This window comes from Barbatula barbatula, assembly GCF_947034865.1.
Source record: "Barbatula barbatula genome assembly, chromosome: 16".
Lineage (NCBI taxonomy): Eukaryota > Metazoa > Chordata > Actinopteri > Cypriniformes > Nemacheilidae > Barbatula > Barbatula barbatula.
This window is the reverse complement of record NC_136779.1, coordinates 6,035,551-6,061,049: the sequence shown is the minus strand read 5'-3', so window position 1 is coordinate 6,061,049 and position 25,499 is coordinate 6,035,551. Positions and strand designations below refer to the sequence as shown.

Sequence of the window (25,499 nt, the reverse complement as noted above, 5' to 3'; positions counted from 1 at the left end):
TCATTGTGGAAACACTCCCTGAAATATTGTAGATGACATGATGAGCTAACTGCTGCAACAGCTAAGGATCCCGTTGTTGCAGTTGTTTCAACCACAGCACCGATAATAGTGACGTAAACGAAGATGATTGACATGATTTCAGCTGTCACGGCTTGTTTTTAAATGTATTTCTTATGGGTCAATGAGGGTCTATTTTTTGTTAATGATGAAGTAGATTAAAAATAATAAAGATCTGGCCAATCAGAGGCCCCTATACAGGTAGGGCCCCAAGGCTGCAATTTATAGGCAAACCTGTGCGTTAATCCGTGCCTGCCTGTGTCAGCCACTGTAGTGCTTTGAAAGGGAGCTTTTTATTCCTATTCACACCCTCATCACTAGATGCAGCTACATTTCATACACTGGACCTTTAACTGACAGGGTTTATCCACCAGTGCTGTCAATGTCACCAACACAATTTGGTGTTCACTGCTGTACTCAAGAGGCATTTATTCAGTGTGGAAAAAGAGCCCGGATTAAAACCGTCCCGGCACCCGTGATTATTTCTCTTTTGTACATCTGAGAAACAAAGATGGCTTTTTCTTCTCTTCACTCATGGCTGGGCAATATTCGAATCCTACATTTGGTGCATTTCAAAGCTGTCTTGAAATGTAATCCTGTAATATGACTTTAATTTGTTTTTAATTGTGTTTTGAGCAATTGCTTGCATAAGCATTCCGCATGGTTTTGCTGTTATTGTTAAATGTTGTTAAAACTACCCTAAAAACGCCTCTAAAATATTCACAAATATTATTAGGTTGTAAAAACGTCTCTCTTAATTCAATTAGTTTCTCATAGAAAGGAATACTGTGTTTCCAAATAATACAGACTTGAAAGTGGAACACACAGACAGCTCTTTTATCAAACAGCCCTCCTCGTAGTAGCTTATTTCAGTTGGCTGTTTATTTTTGTTTATCAGTTTGTTTATTTTTATTTATTGTTTTTTGACTTTCTTTTGGCCCACAGATTCTTTAAACTATTAAAAGTTCAAAGAGGGAAAACAGATGCTTTCTCTAGTTGGCTAACTTTGATTCCACTGGTGTTTCCAAAACAACCACAAGTTTCTGCAAATAAAATATTTGTTTTGTGCTGTTATCATCTCTTCGTCTTAATGAAAAACTATTTTGGGGTTTTTAAACACGGAAACAGTGTTTGTAGAAACATGAAATCTGTTTTTGTTAGACAAGCCGTTTGTTTTCTGTTTAAAAGTTTAACTTTAAAAAATCTGTGATTAATAATTTGTTTAGAGTTTTTCTTATACCCTAAGAAAACAAGCACTCTTATAGAGTATATGTTCTCATTGCATGACAGTGGCGAAGTGCCAAAAATTATCTCGGGGATCTTGGCACCTTGTTCTGTGAGACTTGCCATCCAGAGCAAAGCTATTAGTTAATGGAACAGCATGACATCACTCCGATGAAGAGACAAATCTGCTCACATGACAACAGACTTGGACACATTTTAGGCTGAGTTGTAGTGAGATGGTATGGGGTTATAGCTTCAGTAGTGGCCACATGCCTGCTTTCTGTTGTTAACAAGCTTTGGGCTTATAGTGCACACAGGTCTCTTCCCACTGGCCCAACATCACTCAAAGACTGCCCATCTGCCACAGAGTTCCCTGTCCAGCTGACAGTGATGGATTCACTGTATTCCTGTGACTGCCAGGCTTCACATGAGTTCCCTTCACAAAGCAACAGCGCTCATTAAGACAAATAGCTGCAAATCAAAACCTTTTTGGCACAAAGGAACCTCAGTGAAGTTGACTCCACATATTTTTATTATTCAACTACAAAACCCTTCCATTCATTTTCACTTGTCGTGATTTGGAGATAAATTCTTCTTTAGAAATGACAAATATAGGCTAATGATGTCCACTGACATTGGGTATCTCCATTAACATGCTACCATGATTAAGGAATTGCATATATAGTGTATATATTTTAAATCTTACAATGCAATAAATGGTTCCTTCCTCTTGAGGAACATTGAAGGTATATACTTTAGCCTGTAATTAATTATAAAACATGTTTTTGTCAATGGATCAGTGTGAATGCATGTGCTGCAGAAAAAGTAAAAAATATAAAATAAACGATTTTGTTCGACTTTGATGAGCAAAGAGATGTTGGATCGATGTTGGAAGTCAACGTAGTTTGTTTAAATTGGTTTTGAGAAGGGATACAGCTACCTCCACTGAGCATGCGCACTTCAATACCGCATCATTTTTGTTGAAACAGTTGATTCCTATTTTTTATTATTGTAAAGTTAGGTTTAGGGTTGGGGTAATTGTAATTTCTTGTAATTGTATGGCGAGATTTTGTACCACTTCCGGCCGTAGCTGTATCCTTTCTAGCAACAACCATTTAATGTCCCCGTGAGCCGGAAAGTTTTGTTTATTTTTTTATTGAAATTATCAAGATTTACAAACCCGTGAGCCGGAAAGTGTGATCGTTTTTACTTCCGTATTTTTTATTTATTTATTTTTTCGAGCGAAATGGAATTTTGAATGAAACAATACATTAAGCGGGCGTGGCTTTCGTCTTGCTCGGCGATTTGATTGGATGTATAAAACATCCGTTGCATTTTGAAATGGAATTGGCAGTGGACAGTTAAAGGGGAGGAGTTAACGGATGCTCCGCCCAACCCGTCTAACAAGCGTAATGTAAACGGGATAGTCATCACAGGACTGAAGTGCATTTTCAGATTTTAACTAAAGATTATGAGGGGACACGATTTTTAACCCACATTGATGAACTATTTACAATAAAACCTACAATATTTCATGAGAAAAAGGCTTTAACATCAAAAGAAAAAAAGAAATAGCTCAAATACCAAACCAACACAAACACATTTGATTTTGACTCTAAATAAACACTAAATGAATTCAATAATTTTGTTCAGTTTCTCATTTATATTGACATTAAACATTTTACTAATGATATCCAGATTCTTGCAACTGTAGGTGTATTTGGCACCTCTGGGCAGCAATCAACAGTCCGTGTAAAAACAAGCTTGATGGCGTGAAATCGCGCGCTCCCGTGTAGTAGGTGGCGCTATATACCAGCCAGTCCGTCGTAAACCGCTCAAACAACTGTCTATAAATGTCACCGGAAGTAGAAAGCAACCGTTGATCAATCCATCGTTATTTCTTCAGTGCAGCACAACTTTGGACCAACAGATCCAATGGATGTTTATTTGATGTGTAGTGAAGTAACGTTATAACTTTTCCATCGGTTCATCGATACAGGTGCGATCTTAACTTTATTACACATGCCTTCATTTGTACTCCTGAAGTATTTTTTTCACGGAAAGCTAAAGCCACGTGTGGAAGATTATGCTTTGATAGCGTAGAATGCAACAGATGTGAAGCTGTAGAGAGCATGCGTAGACATTCGCTAGATTGACAGAAATGGTACGTCAACGCCGCCGCCATTTTGGGCTGGGCAAACGCACACGAGGTATACAAAACGTGCGTTTGTTTCCCGATTAAAGCACGCTAACAAATTAAAGTATACATTTCTCAACTGATTAAAGAGAGTGCTTTCTGATTTGGATACTGTATTTAATGTAGGTCTCGATATGAGTGAGCATCTGCATTGTATAATTTGGTAACAAACATGTTACGTTACACCTGCTGTTAGAATGATGTGTCTAGAGTTGTCGTCTAAATTTATCATTTATTAGGAGACGTGATTTTGTCATTGAATGTCAACAAGCACTAGCCTTTGTTTTGAGATCTTGATGATCTAAATTTGAGGAACTGGGTTAACCTTATTCTGGATAAAAGTATCTTAATATCCACCATGAGCTGAAGACAATCATGTTAATAATTGGCATTCGTTCAATAATAAGCCGTATATTACAATTTATGCTTGAATAAACTGCTTTTTAACACATCAGGGAATAAAATAAAGGGAATGGGAATAAACATGCATTATAAATCAGTGTCACGCGGACCTCTGATGTCCACACCCTGTCCACTGACCAGTCATTTGAATTTATTTAATTTCCAAGTTTTATTTTTTATATAGCTAGGCATTTCCTAAAAATGGACTGTGTTATTTATATGGCTTGGACTGACAAGTGTTGTTCTGGATGTTGAAGGGTCTCGTCTTAGCTTGGATCTGGGTCTTCGGCAATCTGGTTTTGCTAGGGTCTTTGAGTGTCTGGTCTTGACTACACTTTTTTTGTATTTTGTCTCTGAATTCCTTTACGATGTGTAGCTGTTAATGTAGGCCTATGTCTGTTGAGACGACTGAACTATGTTTGGATAACTAACATTAGATTAAAACCCTAACAAATATAATTTTTATAAGAATAAAGAGACTGTAATTGTTACGTTTACAGTTCAAGGAGCAATAAAGCGATATGTCATACAAGGTCAGTAATAGTTTTTTACTCATTTGTTTGTCAAGTATTCCCAGAAGCTATCTTTTTGAATGTTGTGAGATGTGGTTGACCGGATAAAGTTAGAAAGAATGTTCCACCAGGAAGGAATGAGTTGTGAAGGACAATGAGTGGGAAAGGGATTTACTGCCCTTTTGAGAAGGCAATACAAGACGTTACTTCTGAACCAGCCATAGTGGACAACAAGGAGTTGTGCCGCATGCTCCGTGAGAAAGGGTCTAACCTTTCCATGTTAAATGCATTATAATGGCATGACCGCGTTGTCTTTGCAATGTGTTCTTTGAAGGACAGCTGTTCATCATATTTGACTCCGAGGTTCCTGACTGTTTTGGAAGGAGTAATTGTCGTATTCCAAAGTTGGATGGCGTTGCACCGTTTGGTGTGCTGGAAATGCAAATAAATTGTTTTCTGTTTACTTCATTGAAAACCGCATGCATGTAATCTTTTTGATCTTTAATATATGTTTGTGTTCTTTGTCATATGTAAGTTAAAGACTGTCAGATAAATATTTGTTAATTCTGAGACCTGCGCATAGTGCGTTGGCAGTAGCATCTCTTATTTTTGAAATGCCAGACGTCTTACTGATTCTATAAGGATTATATGTACGTATGTCCACTAAATCATGTATGCATCTATGCAGGGGTCTTTGGCAGAGGAGCGACCGTCTACGCAGGGGACTCTGGCAAAGGAGCGTTAGTCTACACTGGAGACTCTGGCTGAGAAACGAACATCTACGGCAATGCAGGGGACTCTGGCGGAGGAGCAACTGCCTACGCGGATACTCCTGAAAAGGAGCATCGATCTACACAGTGTAGTTTTCGGGCGGAGGAGCGTCTACACATGGGTGTAGGGCTGTGACGGTAGCCCCATCACCGCATTTCTGCAGTAAATGGAGGCCGACCGCAGTGAAGAGGTCATCACCGCATGTTCTTTGTATTGTATCGCACAGAAATGGGTACGTAATGTTGATTTTGTGCACTGGGTGGTTTGTTTTGCGCAGCTAGAAGTAGAGAGGCTATGGTAGTTTGGATCCCGGGAAAAAAGGATGAGCAGTTATAGTTCAGATGATTTGAGTTTTACATTGCTCTTAGTTCAAAAAAGTGAGTCAAAAAATACTTTTGTCTGTCATTCTTCAGACGCTAGATTTTATTTATTTATTTGCTGGTTAAAAGCATATAGGCCCATTTTACTCTGGTTGAAGTTCCTCAGCTGGTTAAAAAGCAGACAGTGAAGAAAACGCGTTGCTCTTCTAACACGTCCAACTCCCGGTATAACAAAACCCAGATTTGACAAGAATATCTGGCTTTATTGTTTATGATGTTGACTATAAATAAAGTAAATGGGCTTGAAACCTCCACGCAGACTGTTAAGATCCTAAAAACAAAGATGTCTTTCTCCCTTAATACCTGTTTGACTTGTGGCTATTAAGAACATTTTCTGGGGTTGCTTTGGAAGAATGTCTATATTAAATAAAAAAGATACCAGAAAAGTGTGAAGGTTAAAGAATCGTAACTAGTGTAAAGTAGGCTTGGTACATGATTTTCAGGGGGAAAAAGACAACTAATGGTTACCTTGTCTGTGTATGTTTTCAAATAAATGCAGTTGTCCACTTTTTGCCTTTTGTTTCAGACTTAGGGAATTTAATATTAATATTTAGATGCAATATATCGGCCAATATATCAGTTATCGACTTCCAATGTTAAAGATCAAATCGGTTATCGTTATCTTCCATAATTTACATATTGGTGCATCCCTAATTTAAAATGTGTTGGGAACATCTTTTAGTGACCTGTCAACATTAAAAATTAGTTTGAGAACAACCTTAAGTTATACCTTAATAAGAGTGGTAGTGATATATTCTTAAGACAGACGTAGCGATGTGATGGTTTCGGGAAATGCGACGCTGTACTGTTTTTCTATTCTTAGCATGTTTATATGGTTTTCCAGTTTGCCCTTAAAAAAATGCCTTAAACAGTTCGACCCAGCCAGAAGGTCAGATTGACATCTCAGTGCTTGGCCAACTTTTAGTCAAATGGACTCATATTGGACGGAGACGAGCATGGAAGTTTAAGAATTTTTCCAAGGAGTTTTTCTTGTTTTTAAAGGACTTCAGAGTACTAATCTACATAATATGAATATAAATCACTCTAGGAGTGCACGCTGTTCAAAGCCGGCTGCTGGCTGCATTTGGCTGCGTTTATCAATCATTTTGCCTGTGCGTGACAAAGTAGAGAGAGCATGAGACCATCTACAGTATGACATGGATCTTGTGAACTGAATCAGTATTGCATTTATGATTCTTGTATGTATTCAAGAAATATACTGTAACTTATGAGAGCTTTAGATAGAGTGGCGTCGAAATGTCCACATTGAAAGGTAAACCAATACTTATTTTTTATATTACAATATTGACATTGAATAAAAGACTTTAGACTGTTTCTAGGTAAACATATGTAAATAGACTAACACCTTTTTACCAACAGATATTCTTCCCTCAACATGTGTTTTGGAATTTTTTTTTATATCATGCAGGGCTATCATAAATTTATAGCGGCGGTTTTCCAGACAGGGTTTAAGCCTAGGCCCAGACTAACTTCAATTTTAGTGGTGTCTTGATGGGAAAACAACTTGCTCTGACCTATCCTTAAATATATCAGTGCGATTATGATGTCTCAAGACGCAAACCAGTAATGTTTTTGGTAAAGTATGTTTTTAAAAACATAAATTTCACCAAGGCCTAGTCCTGGTTTAAACAAATCCCTGTTCGGAAACCGCTGTAGAAAACCAGTTTATGCCAGCTCAAGTGCATATGTCATTCAAGTTGCAGACTAACCAAATTCTGAAACATTATTTTCTGTACATTCCACCCACTCAGATTGTTTTGCTGATATTACGACTAATCAAAATATAGCTGATATAATCAGATTGTAAGGAAAAGCATGCAGTTATGTAGAAACAATACAAAATATCATAATTTTCACACAATACTTTGTCCCCATTGTTTCTAACATTTTGAATTTGTGTGTTTTTTGTTTTTAGATGTCCGTGGACCTCTATGTACACAAGCACATTCTTTAGACTTCAGCGAGAAACAAACATATCGCAAAATGTCTTTTCTCCACCAGTAATAGGTGGAGACTTTCGAATGGGATGAAAGCAACATGATCTTTAAAAATATTGGCTAATCAATGAAAAGTAATTTACAGTGATTATCCTTCTACGTGTGAAGATCTTTTAAACAGTGTCAAGACTTGTAAACCATCCCCTCTTTTGCGCCCGATGCTTTCACATGGCAAAAATCCATACCCAGCAAATACAATCTCATTTCTCCCTCCGCCCCGCCGCTTTAAATAGTCCATATTGAATTAACTCCATAAAAACAAAGATCGATCTTTCCATTGCCCATCTTGATACTGCTGCTCGCACCACTGAACTCATAATCACCTCTGATCCAGGCAAGGCATTCGTTTAGAAGAGAAAAGCTTTTCCCATCAACTCGGAGTCACGTATATCCGACCATCAGCCGTGCAACTCTTGGCTTATATCAGCTGCTTTCTTATTACGGGTCAGTGGGGTGACATAATGGCGCAACTTTGAATGTTGTACGTATTAACCATGAATTAATTTTCATGGATCATGTTTAATGGTTATTGATAGCTCACCGATTTTCACAAGCTGAGACGTATTGCATTTTATGTGAATCTTTCAAATGTAATGGGGATGTGGCAGGTGTCTATTTTCCACTTCAGTAATGTGTGCCTTTACGCAAATTGAGACTGCGAGCGTCACGGTACAAAATAAAAGAACCGGTTTAAAAAAATCATCTTCATGTCATTTCAAACCTGTCTGATTTTTTACAAGGAATCTCGCTTTGTCAGATATACCATCTAGTGAATTCTTAACTTGAGGAAAAATGTATTCAGTCAGTTTGCAAAATAACCAGACTGCATCAACAATGGTTAAAAAGATCACAATGTTTTATTTATGAATCGGGAATCTCCAATTGGTTTCAAATGACATTAAGGTTAGAAAACAGTTGTCTTTTTTTGCTCAGCAGTTAATTTATTTATAATGAATATACGTGTATATCTTCTGTGGAAGTCTCAAGACCATTAATAGTTTGTCTTATCATCGGATAAGAAAAGTTTGTTTTAGGGGCAACTACATGAATACGTTATGTGGCCCAAACTTAACTTCTGGTAGGGCTCTGCAAAGATTCAGTAATTGTTTATTTTTTATTAAATACACATAATATTCCTGAATGTATTAATATAAATTTTATATAAATAAGGTGTAAATATATTTAAGTTGTTATATAACCAGCCACTAGCCAGACCACTACCCAAACACAGACCAGAAGGGACGTAAAGGCTACAAAACATCTATACAAGTTCTAATGCTGAACAGTAAATAAATTGTTTATGTTTACTATTATTCAGTTATGTGCTTTTTACTGTAATATTGTCTCATCTGTGAATGAGACATGAGGTCATTGACATGAGGAGGTGTGGCTTTAGAGAGAAATATATAGGGAAACCAAGATCTTCTCTTTTTAGTTTTCATATCTAGCTTGCTATTGCTAACCTCTATAAAACTACCTGCCTCCGTTTAAGCGTTATTTTTCTCGTTTTCATTGCGACGAAAACAAGCTTAAAAAATAACGACTCTGATATCAACCAGAAATTTCCTTCAATACTACACTTTAGCTAAACGCTAAATGTTATGACGGAACTATGATAGGAGAAAGCTTTTATCTATCATCTAATTCTTCTATCTGCCTTCAAGAAAATTAGGGCCAGTGTCTATTGTAACGTCACATGATATTCAGAAGCAGATATGAATGTCTTCTCAGATCGCCCCTGTCATTAGCGCTAGCGTATGGAAGTCAAACTTGCATTCCATTGGTCTACTGTTCTCCATTAAACTGTAATCGTTCAGCAGCGTCTTCAAGGTCTGGCGGTTGCAGCTTATCTTATGAATCAAATGTGGTGGAGAACAAAGACAGTGTTAAACATTTAAATCACACGCTTGTGCATTAATGCTGACAGTCAGCACTGGAGGGGTATTTGATGCCATGAAATATTCTTGTGACTGTGAAACAGGAAAGCAGGTATCAAAGCAAACAAGAATAATGGAGCGAAGAATGACACATTCATTATTCATCACGGGGCTTTCTCTAAACATTTAGTTATTCATTCACCGGCTTATTTGTTTATTTTATTTATGAGCAAATCCCACGTTCCATGTGTCCGCATGCTTGCGCCATGGCTCCCGATATATTTTGTGATGTATACACTTAGGCTGATTGAGACGGATTGAGAAATGATGATTGAGTAGGGTTTTCACCTTCCCTCACACTGTTATTGCAATCTGCGCTCAATGATGTTAACCGTCGCCCGAAGTGATGAGGAACCGTGATTGTACCGCGGAGTCAAAGAGCGTACCTGATAACTCCATAGGTCTGGCTTTCAAGTTTTTGCTGCGGGATGTTAGATGCACGGCTATTACCGTCTGCAAAGTAGCTTTGCTTCAACTACCACGTTCTTCCGTTATCACAATGGAGATTAATTTGCATGTGTGCCAGACACAGGCTTTTTTAAAATGTGTTTATTGCTTTCCAGTGGCAGGAAATTTCCCAAATTTGATGAAAATGTGCACATACTCAATCTTCTATGCATCAGTCATATGGGAGCCATCAGACAAACATAAATTAGAGAAATGCATGGTGAAGGCCTCATTTATAAAAGCAAAAATAACCACAAAACACCGAGCCCTCGGGGATCTCAAATACAATTTTCATTTAGTTCAGATCTTTCATTTTTCTCCGCTGTCACTTTCTGTACCTGGTCTCCCTCATCTGGGGACGATCATTAGACTAATTAGCAGGTAATCAATGTTTAATTAAAACGAGGTTGTTAATGAAAATGACTGGTGGTGCAATTTTGGACCGACTCTTTGTCACTCCATCCTTATGTGGAATAGGCATTATGGGAAAGCACTTTTAGCTCATTCTTACTTTTGATGTAGTTAGATAGAAGTTGAAGACCCCGGTAACCCTGTTGCATAGCGCGACGACTTTTTCCGGCACTATTGTTACCCACACGTTGGTTCTCATGCACTCATAATTGTGTAGATTATTAATATTTTTATGCAGATTATAATTTACCACATAAACTTTACGCCACAACACGCGCGCATGTGATTATTTTCCCTAACTGTATTTTAATGTGGATGAATTTGGAGTACTTTAAGTGGGCGACCATACACCCAGGCACATTGTACAATAAGGTTGTTTAGGGTTTGGTTAACTTGTCAATGGATTAGCTTTGCTCATTGTTAGTTCATGTTACTTTTACAAATGTTAACAAATACAACCTTATTGTTAAGTGTTACTGTAATTTGCATTAATCACGCCCCTAATTGCTCAATATACAGTGAGTGCATTTTGCAAAGTCTAAACCAAAGCAAAACAACAAAAAACTGAACTTCATCAATTAATGAAAGGTTTTGCTGTCAGAGGTGGAAGACCGTGCTGTACAGGTTAATGTTTACCAGGTACGTGCATCTTTTATCCTTATAAATGATCAAATATAATAGTTTAAGTTATATTATTTTAAAATATACAAATTGTACGTTTATCACATTATTCACGATGATGTATTTGTCCAAACATTTGCATGCAGATTCCACACACAAATCCGTGCGTATGCATACTCGTCGAACAAGTGCATGCTTTGCAGAATTATTAATGCCTCCAGTACAACGGGTCTCATTCACAAAGGTCATGTCATATCGAGCACCTGTTGTTGTTTTAGGCGCCACAGCTAATGCAATATAAATGGTGTAAAAACATTTTCATTGTTTTTTAATTTGACATTTGTTTATGAAAGTGACTCAGTTATTACGTCTGCTGTTGAAGTCATGAACTTTTAATGCATGTAAATAACTGGCCCTTTTATAAAAGGAGAAGCAGGCACGCTACAGAGATGAACAGTAAATACTCCCACACAGTAACTATTCTCCCATACTATTTAAAAAGCCTGCTCGTGGCTGCGTGCCCTATGGAACGGAGACATTTCTGGTTGACGGGTAAGAACATCCTTCAGTCAAGGTTATGAGATGGGCAGGGCTGAGCCGAATGAGGTCTCAGTGATCATATACCCTAATTTGAACAAAGCATAATGAGGGGCTGTAATAAAACATCTGTTTTAGCATAGTCTGTGATTAAAACTGACCTTTGAGTAAGACATAGAAGTGCTTAACTACTGAAGTGGTATGCAAAGTGAAAAATGAATGCATTATCAATGTAATTAATGTCTATGGTGGACCTAAAGGCATTATGCAAATTGCGCTGAATCTTAATGCCTTCCACATCAGATGCTCTATCTGTTGATTGCCCACAAACGTTCCTTGAAGGTTCAGTTCAGCATTAACTCCCTAACCTTAAAAAATGTTCTTCCATCTTCACAGCCATTTATACGTGGGGTGGCGGTTAAAAGCTTATTTATGTATTTACATGGGCTTCATAACCTGGGCAGGCCATCTGGTTGGCCTTGGAGTCAGACGGTTGACTGAAATGACTAACGTGAGGTTTATTGGGGGTGCAGGGGGACAAGCTATAATCTATGCTATGAAAAGCTTATTTGTTTGTTTAAGACAGGAACTGGATAATTTTTGTTTACCAGTCCCGCAATTATCACAGTTTACAAACCCACAGGTGTTAGAAATTGCTCAGTCGGACATTTTAGTTAACTATTTTTGGGGTTTTACTTTTACACAAGGAAAGTTCTGTAGTGCAGTTGTTTTTTCTTCACATACATTGATGAATTATTCCCAGAAAAACTAAAATTTTTTTAATCTGTAAATTTTTCCCTTAACTGACAGTATTTAATCAAATAAATAATTTAAGGGAAGAGGTTTAACAGGAATGTACATTGTGCTGTAAATTGTAGTTGGTAGAGCCTTGGTAGAGTGCATACAGTGAATGCAATGAAAGTTGTTGCCGAAAAATATAAACTGTGTTGGTAATATAACTCTGGGAATAGTCCCAAATATGGTTTACGTTTTAATCCAGCTCTAAATTGAATATTTTGTGTTTTTTCAGAGGTCTGTAATATAATGAGAAAAGCTTTGTTATGTTCTCTCTTTGATGTTCTCTATTCAGTTGACATTTAACTTGTTTTTTGGTGTGACTAGAACAGATTTGTTTTAAGTGCCTACATAAGTTATATACAGAAGTTATTCAAAAGCCTTAATAACTGAAATGTATCCGTATTAATGGAAGTAATGCACTTATTGCTGCAATTTTTGAAGAGTATACATATTTGTATGAAAATGTAAAGTACACTGCTTGGCATCGGTACGGGAAGAGCATAAAGTAAAAAGAAAACATTCATCCGTGTCAAATTAAAGATCCGTTCTCCACCCCCACATTCCTGTCTTGGATACATTCATCTCCCAAAAAGTACTTCAGGAAGACGGCACTCATAAACGTACAGTAAATTGCAGTCTCACGCTTGTCTTAGAAATGCAATAAAAGAACTATGAGCTTTGTTGATTTGTATGAGCTGAGACATTTCAACAAGCGCTTTGAAATAACTGGGATCATTTAACAGCTCAATGGAAGGGGCAGAGAGCAGTACATATGTAAGAATGCTATAATACACGATGTTAATACTAATCTATCCTATTGGTATTAATAACAAAATCACATTGACACTTTAACCTAACTGTGAAACATCATTTCACTTCATTCGCTCCTTTTGAAATCCAGATGACCCTTTGTGCAAAATAGATTTGATTAATCTGGACAGAAGAGCTCTTATGATAGCCGATGTTCACTTTGCATTCATTAGTCGCGTACTGCGATAATGCAAGAAGAGAGGCGTTTTTCTCCAAGGCCAACTTTTTCATCAATGCACCTGCAGTTTGCTTATAGGGATTTAGATTACCCTGTTTCATCAAGAAGATGCACAGGTCATCGATGAAATTATCCTTTGAATACAATTAGGGAAGTCATAAAGTTTTTCATGGTCTTTGGCAGATTGATGGTCTTAATCTTTGGGGCGAGAACATTTTCGGCTGATATCGATGTGAGGTAAATTGTCCCCATATTGCCCAACAGAAATGTTAAAGGTATATAATCTGAAGTAGGGGAGCCGGCGCTCTTAATTTGAAATGAAACGTTCGCTAATTTACACGCAACCTTGTGTCACTGATTAATTACAACTTGTTTATCTGGAATTATCTATGTTAATTAAATGTATGACTGTGTTCTGACCTGGCAAATGAGTGATGGGATATTAAAACATGTTAATCTTGGTAAAAACAGTTGAGGAAACGTTTTGCTTTCTGGAGGATAAACATTCAGAGCGGTTGCTGTCCCAGAAGAAGAATGTGACCCAGTTTGTGAAAATACATTTCTTTTGTGATTTACTGTTTTCTACATAAAATCATTGTACCTAATGTAAAGAACATTCTGTGAAAATATGACCTTGATAGAACTTGTTTGAGTAATGTCATGACAAAGATTGAAATCATAGTGAAATGAATGGTTGAAATCAAACTTGGATGCTCACAGAATTAGATTTTCAGGCTGGATTTTACAGACTGGGTCACAAATATTATTGTTGGAATAGAATAACTTTTATGGTCGTAGTAGTACAAACATCAGTAGTTTCAACAAGATTCAAGATTGTTAGCAGCGGGTTAGACATTAATGGCTGTGTGTGGAGTTATTTTGAGGGGACAGCAAATTTACACGGTTCCAACACGCTGTACACTCACTTCTTTACATTGAAGAAATGACACTTTGTTACATTGTGATCACATGAAAACATGTCAAATATTTACTAAAATGTTAGGGCAAGTTACATGTACATCGAGACATGAAAGCACAAAAAAAAGAATATGGGGTAAAACGATTATTGCATAACCCATGTAGTATACAGTACTGTGTAGTGAATATTGTTTTATAGTTCAGATGATATTTGTCCTGGTTAAGTATTATCTTTGTATGAGATGTTTCTCCTCAATAAATAAAACTTGATTTAATTGTGGACACATGGTAAGAGTGTCGTGCATAGCTTAGAAAATTTGGTTTTAGAACAATTTGATGACAGATGTTTGAGTTTATTTGAAACTCTTTTACTCGATTGAGATCATAGTTTGTGACAATGTTGAGATTTCTTTGGAGACATTTTACAAAACTTTTCATTTTGAGTTTCATTGCTTTCTATTGGACAAACATCTCATTTGTTTTTTTGTGTTTTTCAGAGCACAATCTTGAAAAGATCACGACCGGACTCCGAGTTTCTGTGAGTTAAAAAGCATTTCAGGCTCTCTCAATAAATAATTCACTCTCAAGTGATCACACTAAATTTAATTAGCCCTAGATATCCAGATATTATCAGGGCCTCTATGCAGTAGAATCTCTCTCGGCATCAGGGCAAGAGGACCTCTCACTGCACACTGCCTCTGGGTCACATGACAACACACACACACACACACACACACACACACACACACTTAATCAGTGTGGATGTTTGTTTGCAGGGTTGAGTTAAGAGCCAATTGAAGATTATTAAGCAGAACAAGGAAACTGCCCATTGCGCAAAGGGCATTTTGTATATTTGCTCAAATCTCAATGGGGTAACTCCAGAGTTTTTTGTGGTACAGTGTGTAATTGCTGAGATGTTGCTTGTTAAAGCACAGGATCAACACTTCTGTACAGCAAGAGTTCTTCAACAGCCTCCAAACACTTCCCAGTTGCTGCTTTCCTATTAGCCACCAAGGATAGTTCAAAGATGATTGAAAAAAGTTTTCAGCAATTAATATTTCATCTTTCCTTCAGGAAAAAAGATAAAAATCGAGATGTTTTGAGAGTCTTGGGAGATTCATTACTTGAAACAGTTTTCATGTTTTTAGGGCACATTCTTGCGGCGACTTGTAGGGAAAAAAAATCGTTATTGAAATCTCTTTAAAATCTCAGTTGTTTCTCCAAGTCAAAATTGAGGCAAAATGGGAAACAAGTATACATTTTTGCTTAAATATCATGCGTTTAAAAGCTCTATATATTGTCACCACTTGTCGCTTCAAGGAAAAACTTGCGAAACAAAGTGATTTAGGGGCAATGTTGAAATTTTTGCGAATTGCAACCAACGGACTCCTCTCCCTTTCGAAGCACTACAGTGTCTCTCCTAGAACTTTGATGTCGTCGCATTTTCGCATCATTGCAAAAGGAGATAAAGTATTTACAAAACACGCTCTGTAGAGCAGTTTGTCCGTTTAGGGCTACTGTAGAAACAACATGGCGACTTCTATGAAAGGGGACCTGTGGTTTATGTAGATAGAAATAGCTCATTCTAAGGTAATGAAAACACAACACTTCATTATGAAACGTCTTTATACACTTCTGAAGACATAGTTATCTATTATTTAGCATTTCTGTCAGTAGATACTCCAAAGAATTACACACTGGACCTTTAAACGAAACCTTTGTGAGAACACAAAGTCTCAAAAGCTATAAAAACTTGTCCACTGAGCATTAATGCTTTTCATCTAGGAGTAGAACCGGCACTGAGCGATATATCTCTTCACACTAACCGTAACGCATCACGAGACGTGACAATGGAGTGATAATGTTTAGTATAATGTTCTAACCCCCTCACAGACATATAATGTTATTGGCCACTGAGCTGTCTGTGTGCTGGAGCTGCTGTGGTGTGGTGTGATTCGCCTGGGCTTAATTGCAGTGATTGTGAGAGCGTTGTAGCAGTATAATGTGGTGCTGTTCAGGCAAGCATGGAGCTGTGGAGCCATCAGTTTGAGGAGGTGACTGGTTGTGAGTCACACACATACACACTTGTCAAAAGCAAGGATGGAACGGAGTGAGACAGCAGCCCTAGGAGTCTTAAAGAATACTCTAACCTCAAGATTAGAAGCTAGAATGTTAGTTGTTTGAAGGTTGATTTTTGACCATGCACAGTGAGATTCGTTTTATACAATTCAAGATGGAAAATCAGTCACACAAAGGAAGATATTTTGAAGAATGTTGGTAACCAAACAGGGCTGGCAACCATTCACTTCAATTGTATGGACACAAAAACAACCAGAGCGAATGGGAGCCAGTTAACAACTTTGTTCAAAATATCTTCTTATGTGTTTTGCAGAAGAAAGTGACACAAGGGTGAATAAATTATGACAGAAAGCATTATTAGGGATCTAAAACATATTTTGATGTTATTTGGACCAGTTCTTTCAATTTTCATTTTCTATTATTTATTTGAAATCTGGGAAATAAACAAAAACGATTGTTTACCTAAACGCAGATAAACAAAGTAAATTCAGTAAATAGTTTGAGTGATCTTATGTTTTCCTCTCAAGATTTCTGCATACAGTATTAATATATGTGTGCGTGTTGTATTTTACATAACTTTTGTCCTAAACTATTGAAGCTTACCTCAATGTCAGTGTTTCTTATCTACATTCATATACCCTTCTTGCAATATTAATATTTTTTACCGTTCTCAAAAATTCAATTTTTAGTATTCCTGGGTATCTGTGATAACGTAGGACTTTATTTTTAGCTATGGTTTCGTTTCAGAAGACTAGCATCTGGCATCACTGCTAATTGATCAATGTTTTTGAACATTCTGAGATGGCACTCAGTAAAGACACCATAAATCAAAGATACAATGTTACCCTCAAAGACTTTTAACCCGTGTAAACCATAGCCTCTCAGTGTGTTGCTTCATTTGCTTGGTGGGTTTTCTGTAAATGAACTAAACTGACCTTCCTGGTTTTCATTGGTTGGCTTGGCTACCTTTTCGTAGGTCCCTTTTCTTAAGTCTGACGGCAGAAGGTCTGGACTACATAGTGTAGCATTCGTCTGACTTACAATATATGTAAGCCAAGTCACTGCTATTTTGTTTTATGTTTCATTTTAGGGGTGTTAAAATGTAAAATCTCACAAAAATGCAACCAATCATCTGACAACAATGCTCTTTGGATGCTAAGACTAACTTTTGCTTGTCTTGGCATCCAACAATGCATTAGCAATTAGCTATTACACACTGTAAACATCACAAATCACATTTCCATCTTTACGTAGATCAAGTTTAGCAAAGAATTCCCAAAGTGCTCGAGAGGGCCTTGGCTTCTCGGCAGCCATGTAAGCTCACCTCTCTACCTCCGTACACCTCAAATCTTGTTTGTCATTCTCCAAAAACGCCAAAGACATCTTTATTGCGTCTGGGCTGGCAATGATTTTTTTCCAGCGTGACAAGATAAAGGCGAGTCTGCACTTCAAACAGCTTCTGTTGGCTGCGCAGGAATAACAATCGGCGCTTCATTATTTATTTTTCGCCTCTGTTGTCTCTGGCAGTTATCTTAGCTATGCGTCGTTATCCAACAACCCCAACACCCCCCCACCCCGACAGCCCTCCTCTCGCTATTATTACGAATTCAAAAGAAATACTTTCTGAAGTGTAGCGAGCGCCTGGGGAGCTGATTAGCTATTTACAGATGCCACCCACAAAATCCCATGACCCTTAGAGTGGAGGCTGCTAGCAGACAAGCCAATTAGCAAAGAGAGAGGCTGCAGCCTCGTATTAATGCCATTATTCTCTCTGTAATGTCGCCTATTGTTATCTTTTGTGGAGCGAAGCACTGGAAACTGGGGGCACCTGTGTGAACCTGTTAATGGAGGTGCTGAGTGCTGATGATGGGGCTGTGAAAAGGCCAACTGTGAGTGGGGAAATCCCATTTTTGTGGCGACTTGGGCATGCCGCTGGGTTGGGTATCAGGCCCACGGTGTTCTCAGGATATTACTACTGACGACCGGGAATTCACACGGTGGAGGAATTAAATGACCGGGGCTTTGTGTTTGGGTGTACTGTTTGTTTTTTAAAGGAAGTTGTTTAGCTTTGTTCTTGAAGAACTTAGAAATGGATTTCTTTGAAATAAACAGAATTGATTTGATTTTGATTTGTGCCGCTCCTCCTTGACGTTAGTCAATGTCTGAGGAGTCCTCTTGAGTCTCACCGACTGTCCTCAAACAGCTCCTCTGTACTCTTCACTTCTAGGTGGTTCAAATTTCTGACAAAAAGGTTTTTGTCTACGGTGGTCTCGGAGTCTACAGTGGTCTCTGAATATGAATGTATAGGTATTATATTGTGAATATCATAGACACCACCTTTAAAGGAATATTCACCCAAAAATGAAAATTCTGTCATTCACTCATGATACAGGTTTGAAATGACGCAAAATATGTTTTAAAGAATGTTGGTAACCGAGCAATGGCGGTACCCTTTCACTTTTTGTTGTAAAGACACAAAACCAATGCAAGTCAGTAGGAACCGTTGATGTTCAGTAACCAACGTTTTTCAAAATGTCTTCTTTTGTGTCCCCATCCACGTTTTTTGAGATTTGTGAGATTTTTGTGTGTGATGATGTTTAATGTCCCAGCCAAAGTATGGAGTATGCATTACATTATTTTCTATTACATTTTATTATTAATAATGTATTAATATTATTAATCATTATTCATGAATACATTAATTAATATATTAATAAATATTAATATATTTGGAGCTCTTGTTAATCACATACCTTAGTTCAGGCATTTAACCAAAAACCCATTGACTTTGGAGCGATGGAACTGGAAGTGTTAAATTGCTAACTTGCTTCTGGGTTTTGCATACAAAAATGGCATGGTCTCTAATAGTATGGTCATATGACCGTCATTGCCATGGCAATGGTCGACACGGCAACTACAGGTGCACAGAGTATGACAATAGCTCGGACAAAAGGATGAGGGAAAGTTGTACCAGATGTAATTGATGGGACACATTCTCTGATAGCAAGGAATGAAATACAGCACAGTGCTAAGATCAGAGTTCAAATGGCTAATTTAGCTTTTAATTGAAATCAGTGGAGTGTAGTCTACCCTGACAGCATTGAGCGCTCGGGGACCCACGGGGCTGCCATGGACTTTCCACACTTTATATCTTTAATTTACACCATCAGTTAAAGACTTGTCCCAACACGGCACGCCAGAACACCTTTATGCCCAAATGTGTGTTTTATTTTGTTTGTACATATCGTATTGGCATTTACTATCGCATACACTGCATTTATTTGGAGTTCATTTCTGCATTTGTTATATTTTTTCCAAATCCATGCAATAACTATTGCATACACTTTCATTTATTTTATTAATCCCTGGAAACCATGATCTTGTTGTTGTTAGCACTGTGCGGTTTTATGTACAAAAATGGCATCTCTATAGTTGACACGAATAAGCAAATCTAAATCTAGCATTACAACATTTGTGTATTTGAATTATGTGAATAATAACTTGAACTTCAAGCATGCGGTCTACAGAAAACGATGATTTTTGAATGTTTTTAATCTTGAACTTCTTGCACATTTAAGTAATACCAATATAATAATATGCCATGGGTAAAGAAGCATCAACTTTTACGTATTTGGATCAGCTTGGTATTATTGGATGATTCATCCACTGCTACAAAACGTCTCTGTTCATGTTATGTCTGAAAGATGGCATTCATTTAGTGTGGATTAAAGATGGTGAGCGAGCGATGGCGGGAAAGAATAGCGTGTTGCAGCAGCGTCTGGTCTCTTCGTTCAGTACCTGTCAGCCTGCGTTAGTGGTCGGTGCCTTCCGAGAGGTGCTCACGTGAAACTGTCAGTGCATCCTCTCCACCTCCGCGTTCACTCTTTTTCCTCCTCCTCCTCGCTGCTTTCCATCAGTCCGTCCCTCCCACCCTCATCTCAATATCCCTCTCTCTCTTTCTCTGATATGTTCTTACAGTGTAAGTCACAGCCTACCCAAGCACCCCCCCCCCCCCCCCGCATGCACACCCACCCCACACACACCCTGCATGTGCGAACATAAACACACATACACGCACCGCAGACGCGTGTGGTTGACCGCACTGGGCTCTCAGCAGTGTGTGAAGACACGCACAGCACGCCAACGAAGCAGCGCTACTGAATCTAACGCAGGACCGGCACGCAGATCGCATCACAAACCATCCTACTTTCTCTCTCTCTCTCTCTCTCTCACCTCTTTTTCAGTTGTACTTGTGTAGAGCCGGAGAAGAAGAAATACCCTCTCTCTCACTCTCGCTCTCTTCCTCTCTCTCTGTCCTATGGTGGGATAAACCATGAAAAGATGAGCTTGTGATACAGCACCAGACCTGTGTGACCTGACAGCTCTAACTGTAAGTACGCAAGTCTCTTACTTTCCACACGCACAGCCACGCTGACACACACTCATGCTTGCGTACAGCGTAAATATTTTGTGTATTAATCGATATTTGAAGGATTATGTGAATCGGAGACAACATTTTTAATGCAAATTTTCAACTCCAGTCGATTGTTTGGATTCACACTGAATGATTTGTTTTGTTTATGTGACACATCTGGTATTGCGGCGAATCTTCTTAGTGCGTCTTTAAGCAACACTTGACATGTCCAGAACCGCGCGTGGAGAGTCGTATTGGTGGTTTTCCTCATGTGTTATTGAAAAGTACACATTGGACAGCGCTTTTCGTAAACATGAGACTTATCACTGCTGTACCACAATCCCTGCATGTTTATTAGAAGTGGAGATTAAAAAGTAAAAAACAGTACAGGGGTGTCATCTTTATATAGAGCATTATCCATCTTATTTTAATTCTCATGGAGAGTGTGCGAAGTGGTGCAAGTGTGCACTTTGAATACTTTTTAATTTGAAAGCATGTCTTATCTCTTAGATAAGCTTCCAATCCATTTTTTACGCATTCTTTGTCATTCAACCGTATCTAACCGTGAAAAGCGCAGAAAGCGTAGACAGTGATGTTCTGATACTGTACTGTATGTGAGGTTTTATTGTCAAACTCGCAGCGGGTTCCCTTCAGCAAGGTTTTTATTTTTTAGTTCCTTTACGCATAGAGATTTGTTAAAACATCGTCCTTTGCAGAGTGCAGAACAGGTTTTTATTTTGTTGGAGTGCTGGATGAGTAAGAAAGTGCCTCCTCTCTGGATGACCGGACATTGCGAGAAAGAGAGAGAGTTATTGACAGTGAGACAGAGAACAGCGTGTCACATACGGCTTGCTTGTGACGGTTTGCTCAGGCAGTGTAGCATAGCTGACAACTAAAGTGAGAACACAGTGTTGCCATCAGCCTGTGAACAGTCAGGAAATAAAATCAAGGCTTTTAGAATGGATTTCAGGAGTCGCTGAGACGAGTAATCGTCCGTCGAAAATACTGTAGGAGTATAGCTCTATGAAAGAACTGTTTGGGTGTCCAAAAGTGTGAAAGCAGTTCCTGACAATAGGCTTTTATTGTTTTTTTAGTTGTAGTTTTGTGTGAAATTATATTGTCAGCATTATTTGTGCGACTTTTTTCTTTTGGATTTAGTTTTAGGCATTCTCAAGTTTTAGGAAAAGCTGACGATTCATATTTTTTGGGTAAATTGTTTTTACATATTTTTTTTGGTTGTTTTAATGGTTTCAATAAAAAAAACGCTTTCAATCTAATTTTTAGTGCAGCTTTGGGATGCCATCGTATAAAATAGCTAGATTGAATTGTAATAAGGTCGTTTTTTTTGTGAATGATCATTTTGTGAAATGTTATAGACAGAACATTTATATTTGTTACATTGATGAAAATATTCTTCTTGCAATTAGTTTCAAGTTTCACTTTAATTTCTTTATTAATTTTTGATAAAATGTCTAACAAATGCTTTTTGTATGTGTTATGAAGCAAAGATTGTCGTAGTAGAAATAAAGCATCTGCCAGATGCAGTTAATATACAGCGTCCATAAGCATTGGTAATAGCTAGTTGCCATGTATTCTACCACACACCTGTAGTTTGCACCTTAGTTATAATTTGTATGTTATATTTATAGCACATCGTATAGAGCCGCCGCTATAATGAAGCACACGCTTTCTTCACAGAATTATACTTAAATATACTTATATATTGTTAGTTATTTTTCTGTCTCTTTATATACCATATGTCTGGGAGGTCAAAGCACATAAGAATTCCACTGTTCACATATGGCAGTAAAACACTAAGTACTTGTGTCATGCTTCTCTGGTAAACTAATAGAAGCGAGCAACTTCTGGCATTCGATCAAGCTCTCTACCTTCTCTCGTTTTCTCACTTTCCGCCGTGCGTGCGTTTGTGTGATTCACCATTAGAGGTTTGACTACTGCGCTATTTCCCGATATGAGAACGTCCTGCTGAGACGCATGTCACATGAAAAATTGCATGAGATGTGTGAACCACATGGTCAGAGAGGTTCACAGATTGTGGATGCAGATTTCATTCATCCATATGTTAGTGCTGCACTGCAACAAGCTCTTTAATTTCAATATCAAATTGGCATAATTATGTTACTTAACTCGATCCCAGCGTGAGACTTTTTTGCGCTGATGTTTTCTCTAGAATGAGCTTTACATAGACGGTGGCATCTTCTTTTTAGCAAAACTCTGCATAATTAGTTGCAAATTGCAAAGAATGTCTGTGACCAGATAGCAAATGTGCATTGTCATTGTTAAATGTCCATCGTTGATTTGCTCTTTCGAAAGCAATCGCATATCAGAGTTCTGCTATAGTTGTGTCAAAAGGCGGTAGCTTTATTGCTCCATATCTCTCATTTATCATTTCACCATATGTGTGGATTATTTTTTGGATGTAGCAGCCAGTTTTGTCCCCCGTCTCTTCTGTATTCTGTATGTCTTACACTCTTAATCATTTGTATACATAATGATTGGTATATGAGGATAGATTGTTAGTTATTACATACGTGTTCTGAATACGTAGATATTAAAGCAATCATCTAAACCTCAGTAAAATGCATTACCATCTCAAAAAAACAAAACGATGAATGGTTTTTAACCAACAAAGACACATAAGAACTGAGGCCAAATAAATTCTGTTGTATTGCTGAACTGGGCTGGCAGTCTGTCAGTACAAGTAAAGTTTGCAGTTATCTGGCAGCGCTTCAGCTCATTTACACAGAGAATATTTTAGTTTTCAGTTGAGTGAATCATAGTTGGTCAAAACCCAAGCTTCAAATTTTAAGCACAATCGCCGTTGGAGGTCCTGACATGTGGTCTTTAGGTCGCGAAACAAATATACAAACTGTGGTCTGCAGATAGCGAGAGGGTCTGAAAAAGTGCTGAGTTGGATTGTGAGCAGAAACATTTAATGAAACAATATGAACAACAGCAAACGGACACTTACTGCCGCTTAAGTATACTCGTTCATCTTTTATATAGGGAATTTAAACTCAAAGCGGAGTAATTTAATAATAGTTTTATGCCTTAAAACCAAATGAACTACCTCCAAGGTGAATCACAACAATGCATAATTTGATTCCAAGCACTAAAAAAACAGTTTTTGAATATTAAAGAAAAGACAGAGGTAGAAGACTGCTTCTTTCTTTATCAGAAGTGAGGTGCTTTATCGTGAAGCTTTGGGAATTATTAAATCGTAGAAGATGATACTGCATAAAAGTATCGACTACAGCACAAAACACCATAAGTTTATCAAGAAATATTTCAGTATGCATTAAATCTTGGAGTTGGGTGTTTGAAAACCATATGTGATTGTTTAACAACCTCTGAGATTGTATCCATCTAGAAGAGTCAAGTCCTAATGAAGATAAATTGTTTTGACTTCCTGCTAAACATCCTTAGTTTTCTACTCAAGAAACATTTCACTTGTTGCGTGGGATCGCTCTGTGCTGTTATTTATATATATATATATATATATATATGTATATATTAGTGGTGCAACGGATCACAAAACTCACGGTTCGGATCATTTTACGGATTTTGGTTCACGGATTTTTCAGCTCAGCTAATGTAAATGCTCATCATAGTTTTGTTGTTTTATATTATTATTAACAATGATTATAATTATTTCATAATAAGTTGTGAAAGTACCCTGAAGATATTAACCAATTATTTAACATTATTATTTATCTTCGAATCTAGGCTATGTTATACAGTATGCGTGCATTAAAAAAACACAATATGTATAACAAATAAATATGATATAAACATGCAATCAGAGTAAACAGCTGACAACTGGATCTCTAGAGATCAGATTTGAAATGTGACGGGTGTTATGAGGTGGCGATCATGAACGATCTCGAATGAGTTTCTCTTGTCGTCCTTAACGCGTTACTAAATCATGAGTTGGCGGCACGTCAAAATCGCTGAAGTGGTGTGCATTTGTGCGTGGATAGTGCCGTTTGCGCTTTGACTCAAAACAACAGTGCTGCTACAGTACGTGAGAATGCGCTTTAATATTGTGCTTGTCCAGATACTGGAAAGAGAGCGAGATCGCGTTTGCGCTGGAACTGGAGCAGGAGAGCGACAGCGCGTTTTACTCTCTTACTCTTATGATGAATAAATGTACAGTTAATCCGCGGGTCACATGCATTCCGAACCGTACGGGTCATCCTCGATCGAACACTAGTATATATACTGTAGCATTATTAACTTTATTAAATGAGATACTGTATGTTATGGGACATATCATAAGACGGATCATAAATCATCCAAGTAGTGTTACAATGCACATGTAGATTATCTATCGGCATTAAATTTGCGTACTGACAGATTGGAGACTGAGAAATATTCGCTTACGATCGGAACCTAACAAAGTTAATTCACGCTGTGCTAGTCCAGGGTTAAAGGGAACCACCCTGACCTCACCTTGGACCCCTCGCTGTCACGACACCCCAGCAAGTGACTGATGCAGGACTAAAGGACCTACTTGTTTATGTTCAATGGAGAGCTTTCTCTCTCTTCGGCGTGTTTATTTATGAGCCCCTCTCATCCGGCCTGAGCGGAGGGAGATAAATCTGTCACGCACAGATCTACTACTGCTACACCACCATCACACACACCAGCAAGCCGAGATGCTCTTCTTTTGTCAGGCTGGAGTACACGAACACAGTGTACTAGCGGTTGTTATGTATTTCAGCCCTAGTTTGGAGATTGGGTATAATGAGGCCGAAAGACCCTGTT

General features: G+C 37.9%; 1 protein-coding gene across 1 annotated transcript in view; it reads left to right on the top strand.

Annotated features, from left to right (window-relative positions):
- The first annotated feature begins 3,116 nt into the window (after positions 1-3,116).
- Positions 3,117-25,499, top strand: part of rbfox3a (RNA binding fox-1 homolog 3a) — a 369,568-nt gene continuing 347,185 nt past the window's right edge. Inside the window, exons 1-2 of the mRNA XM_079476662.1 lie at positions 3,117-3,280; positions 5,081-5,395. The gene's annotated coding sequence lies outside the window, so the exon portion shown is untranslated. The remainder of the gene's footprint in view (positions 3,281-5,080; positions 5,396-25,499) is intronic.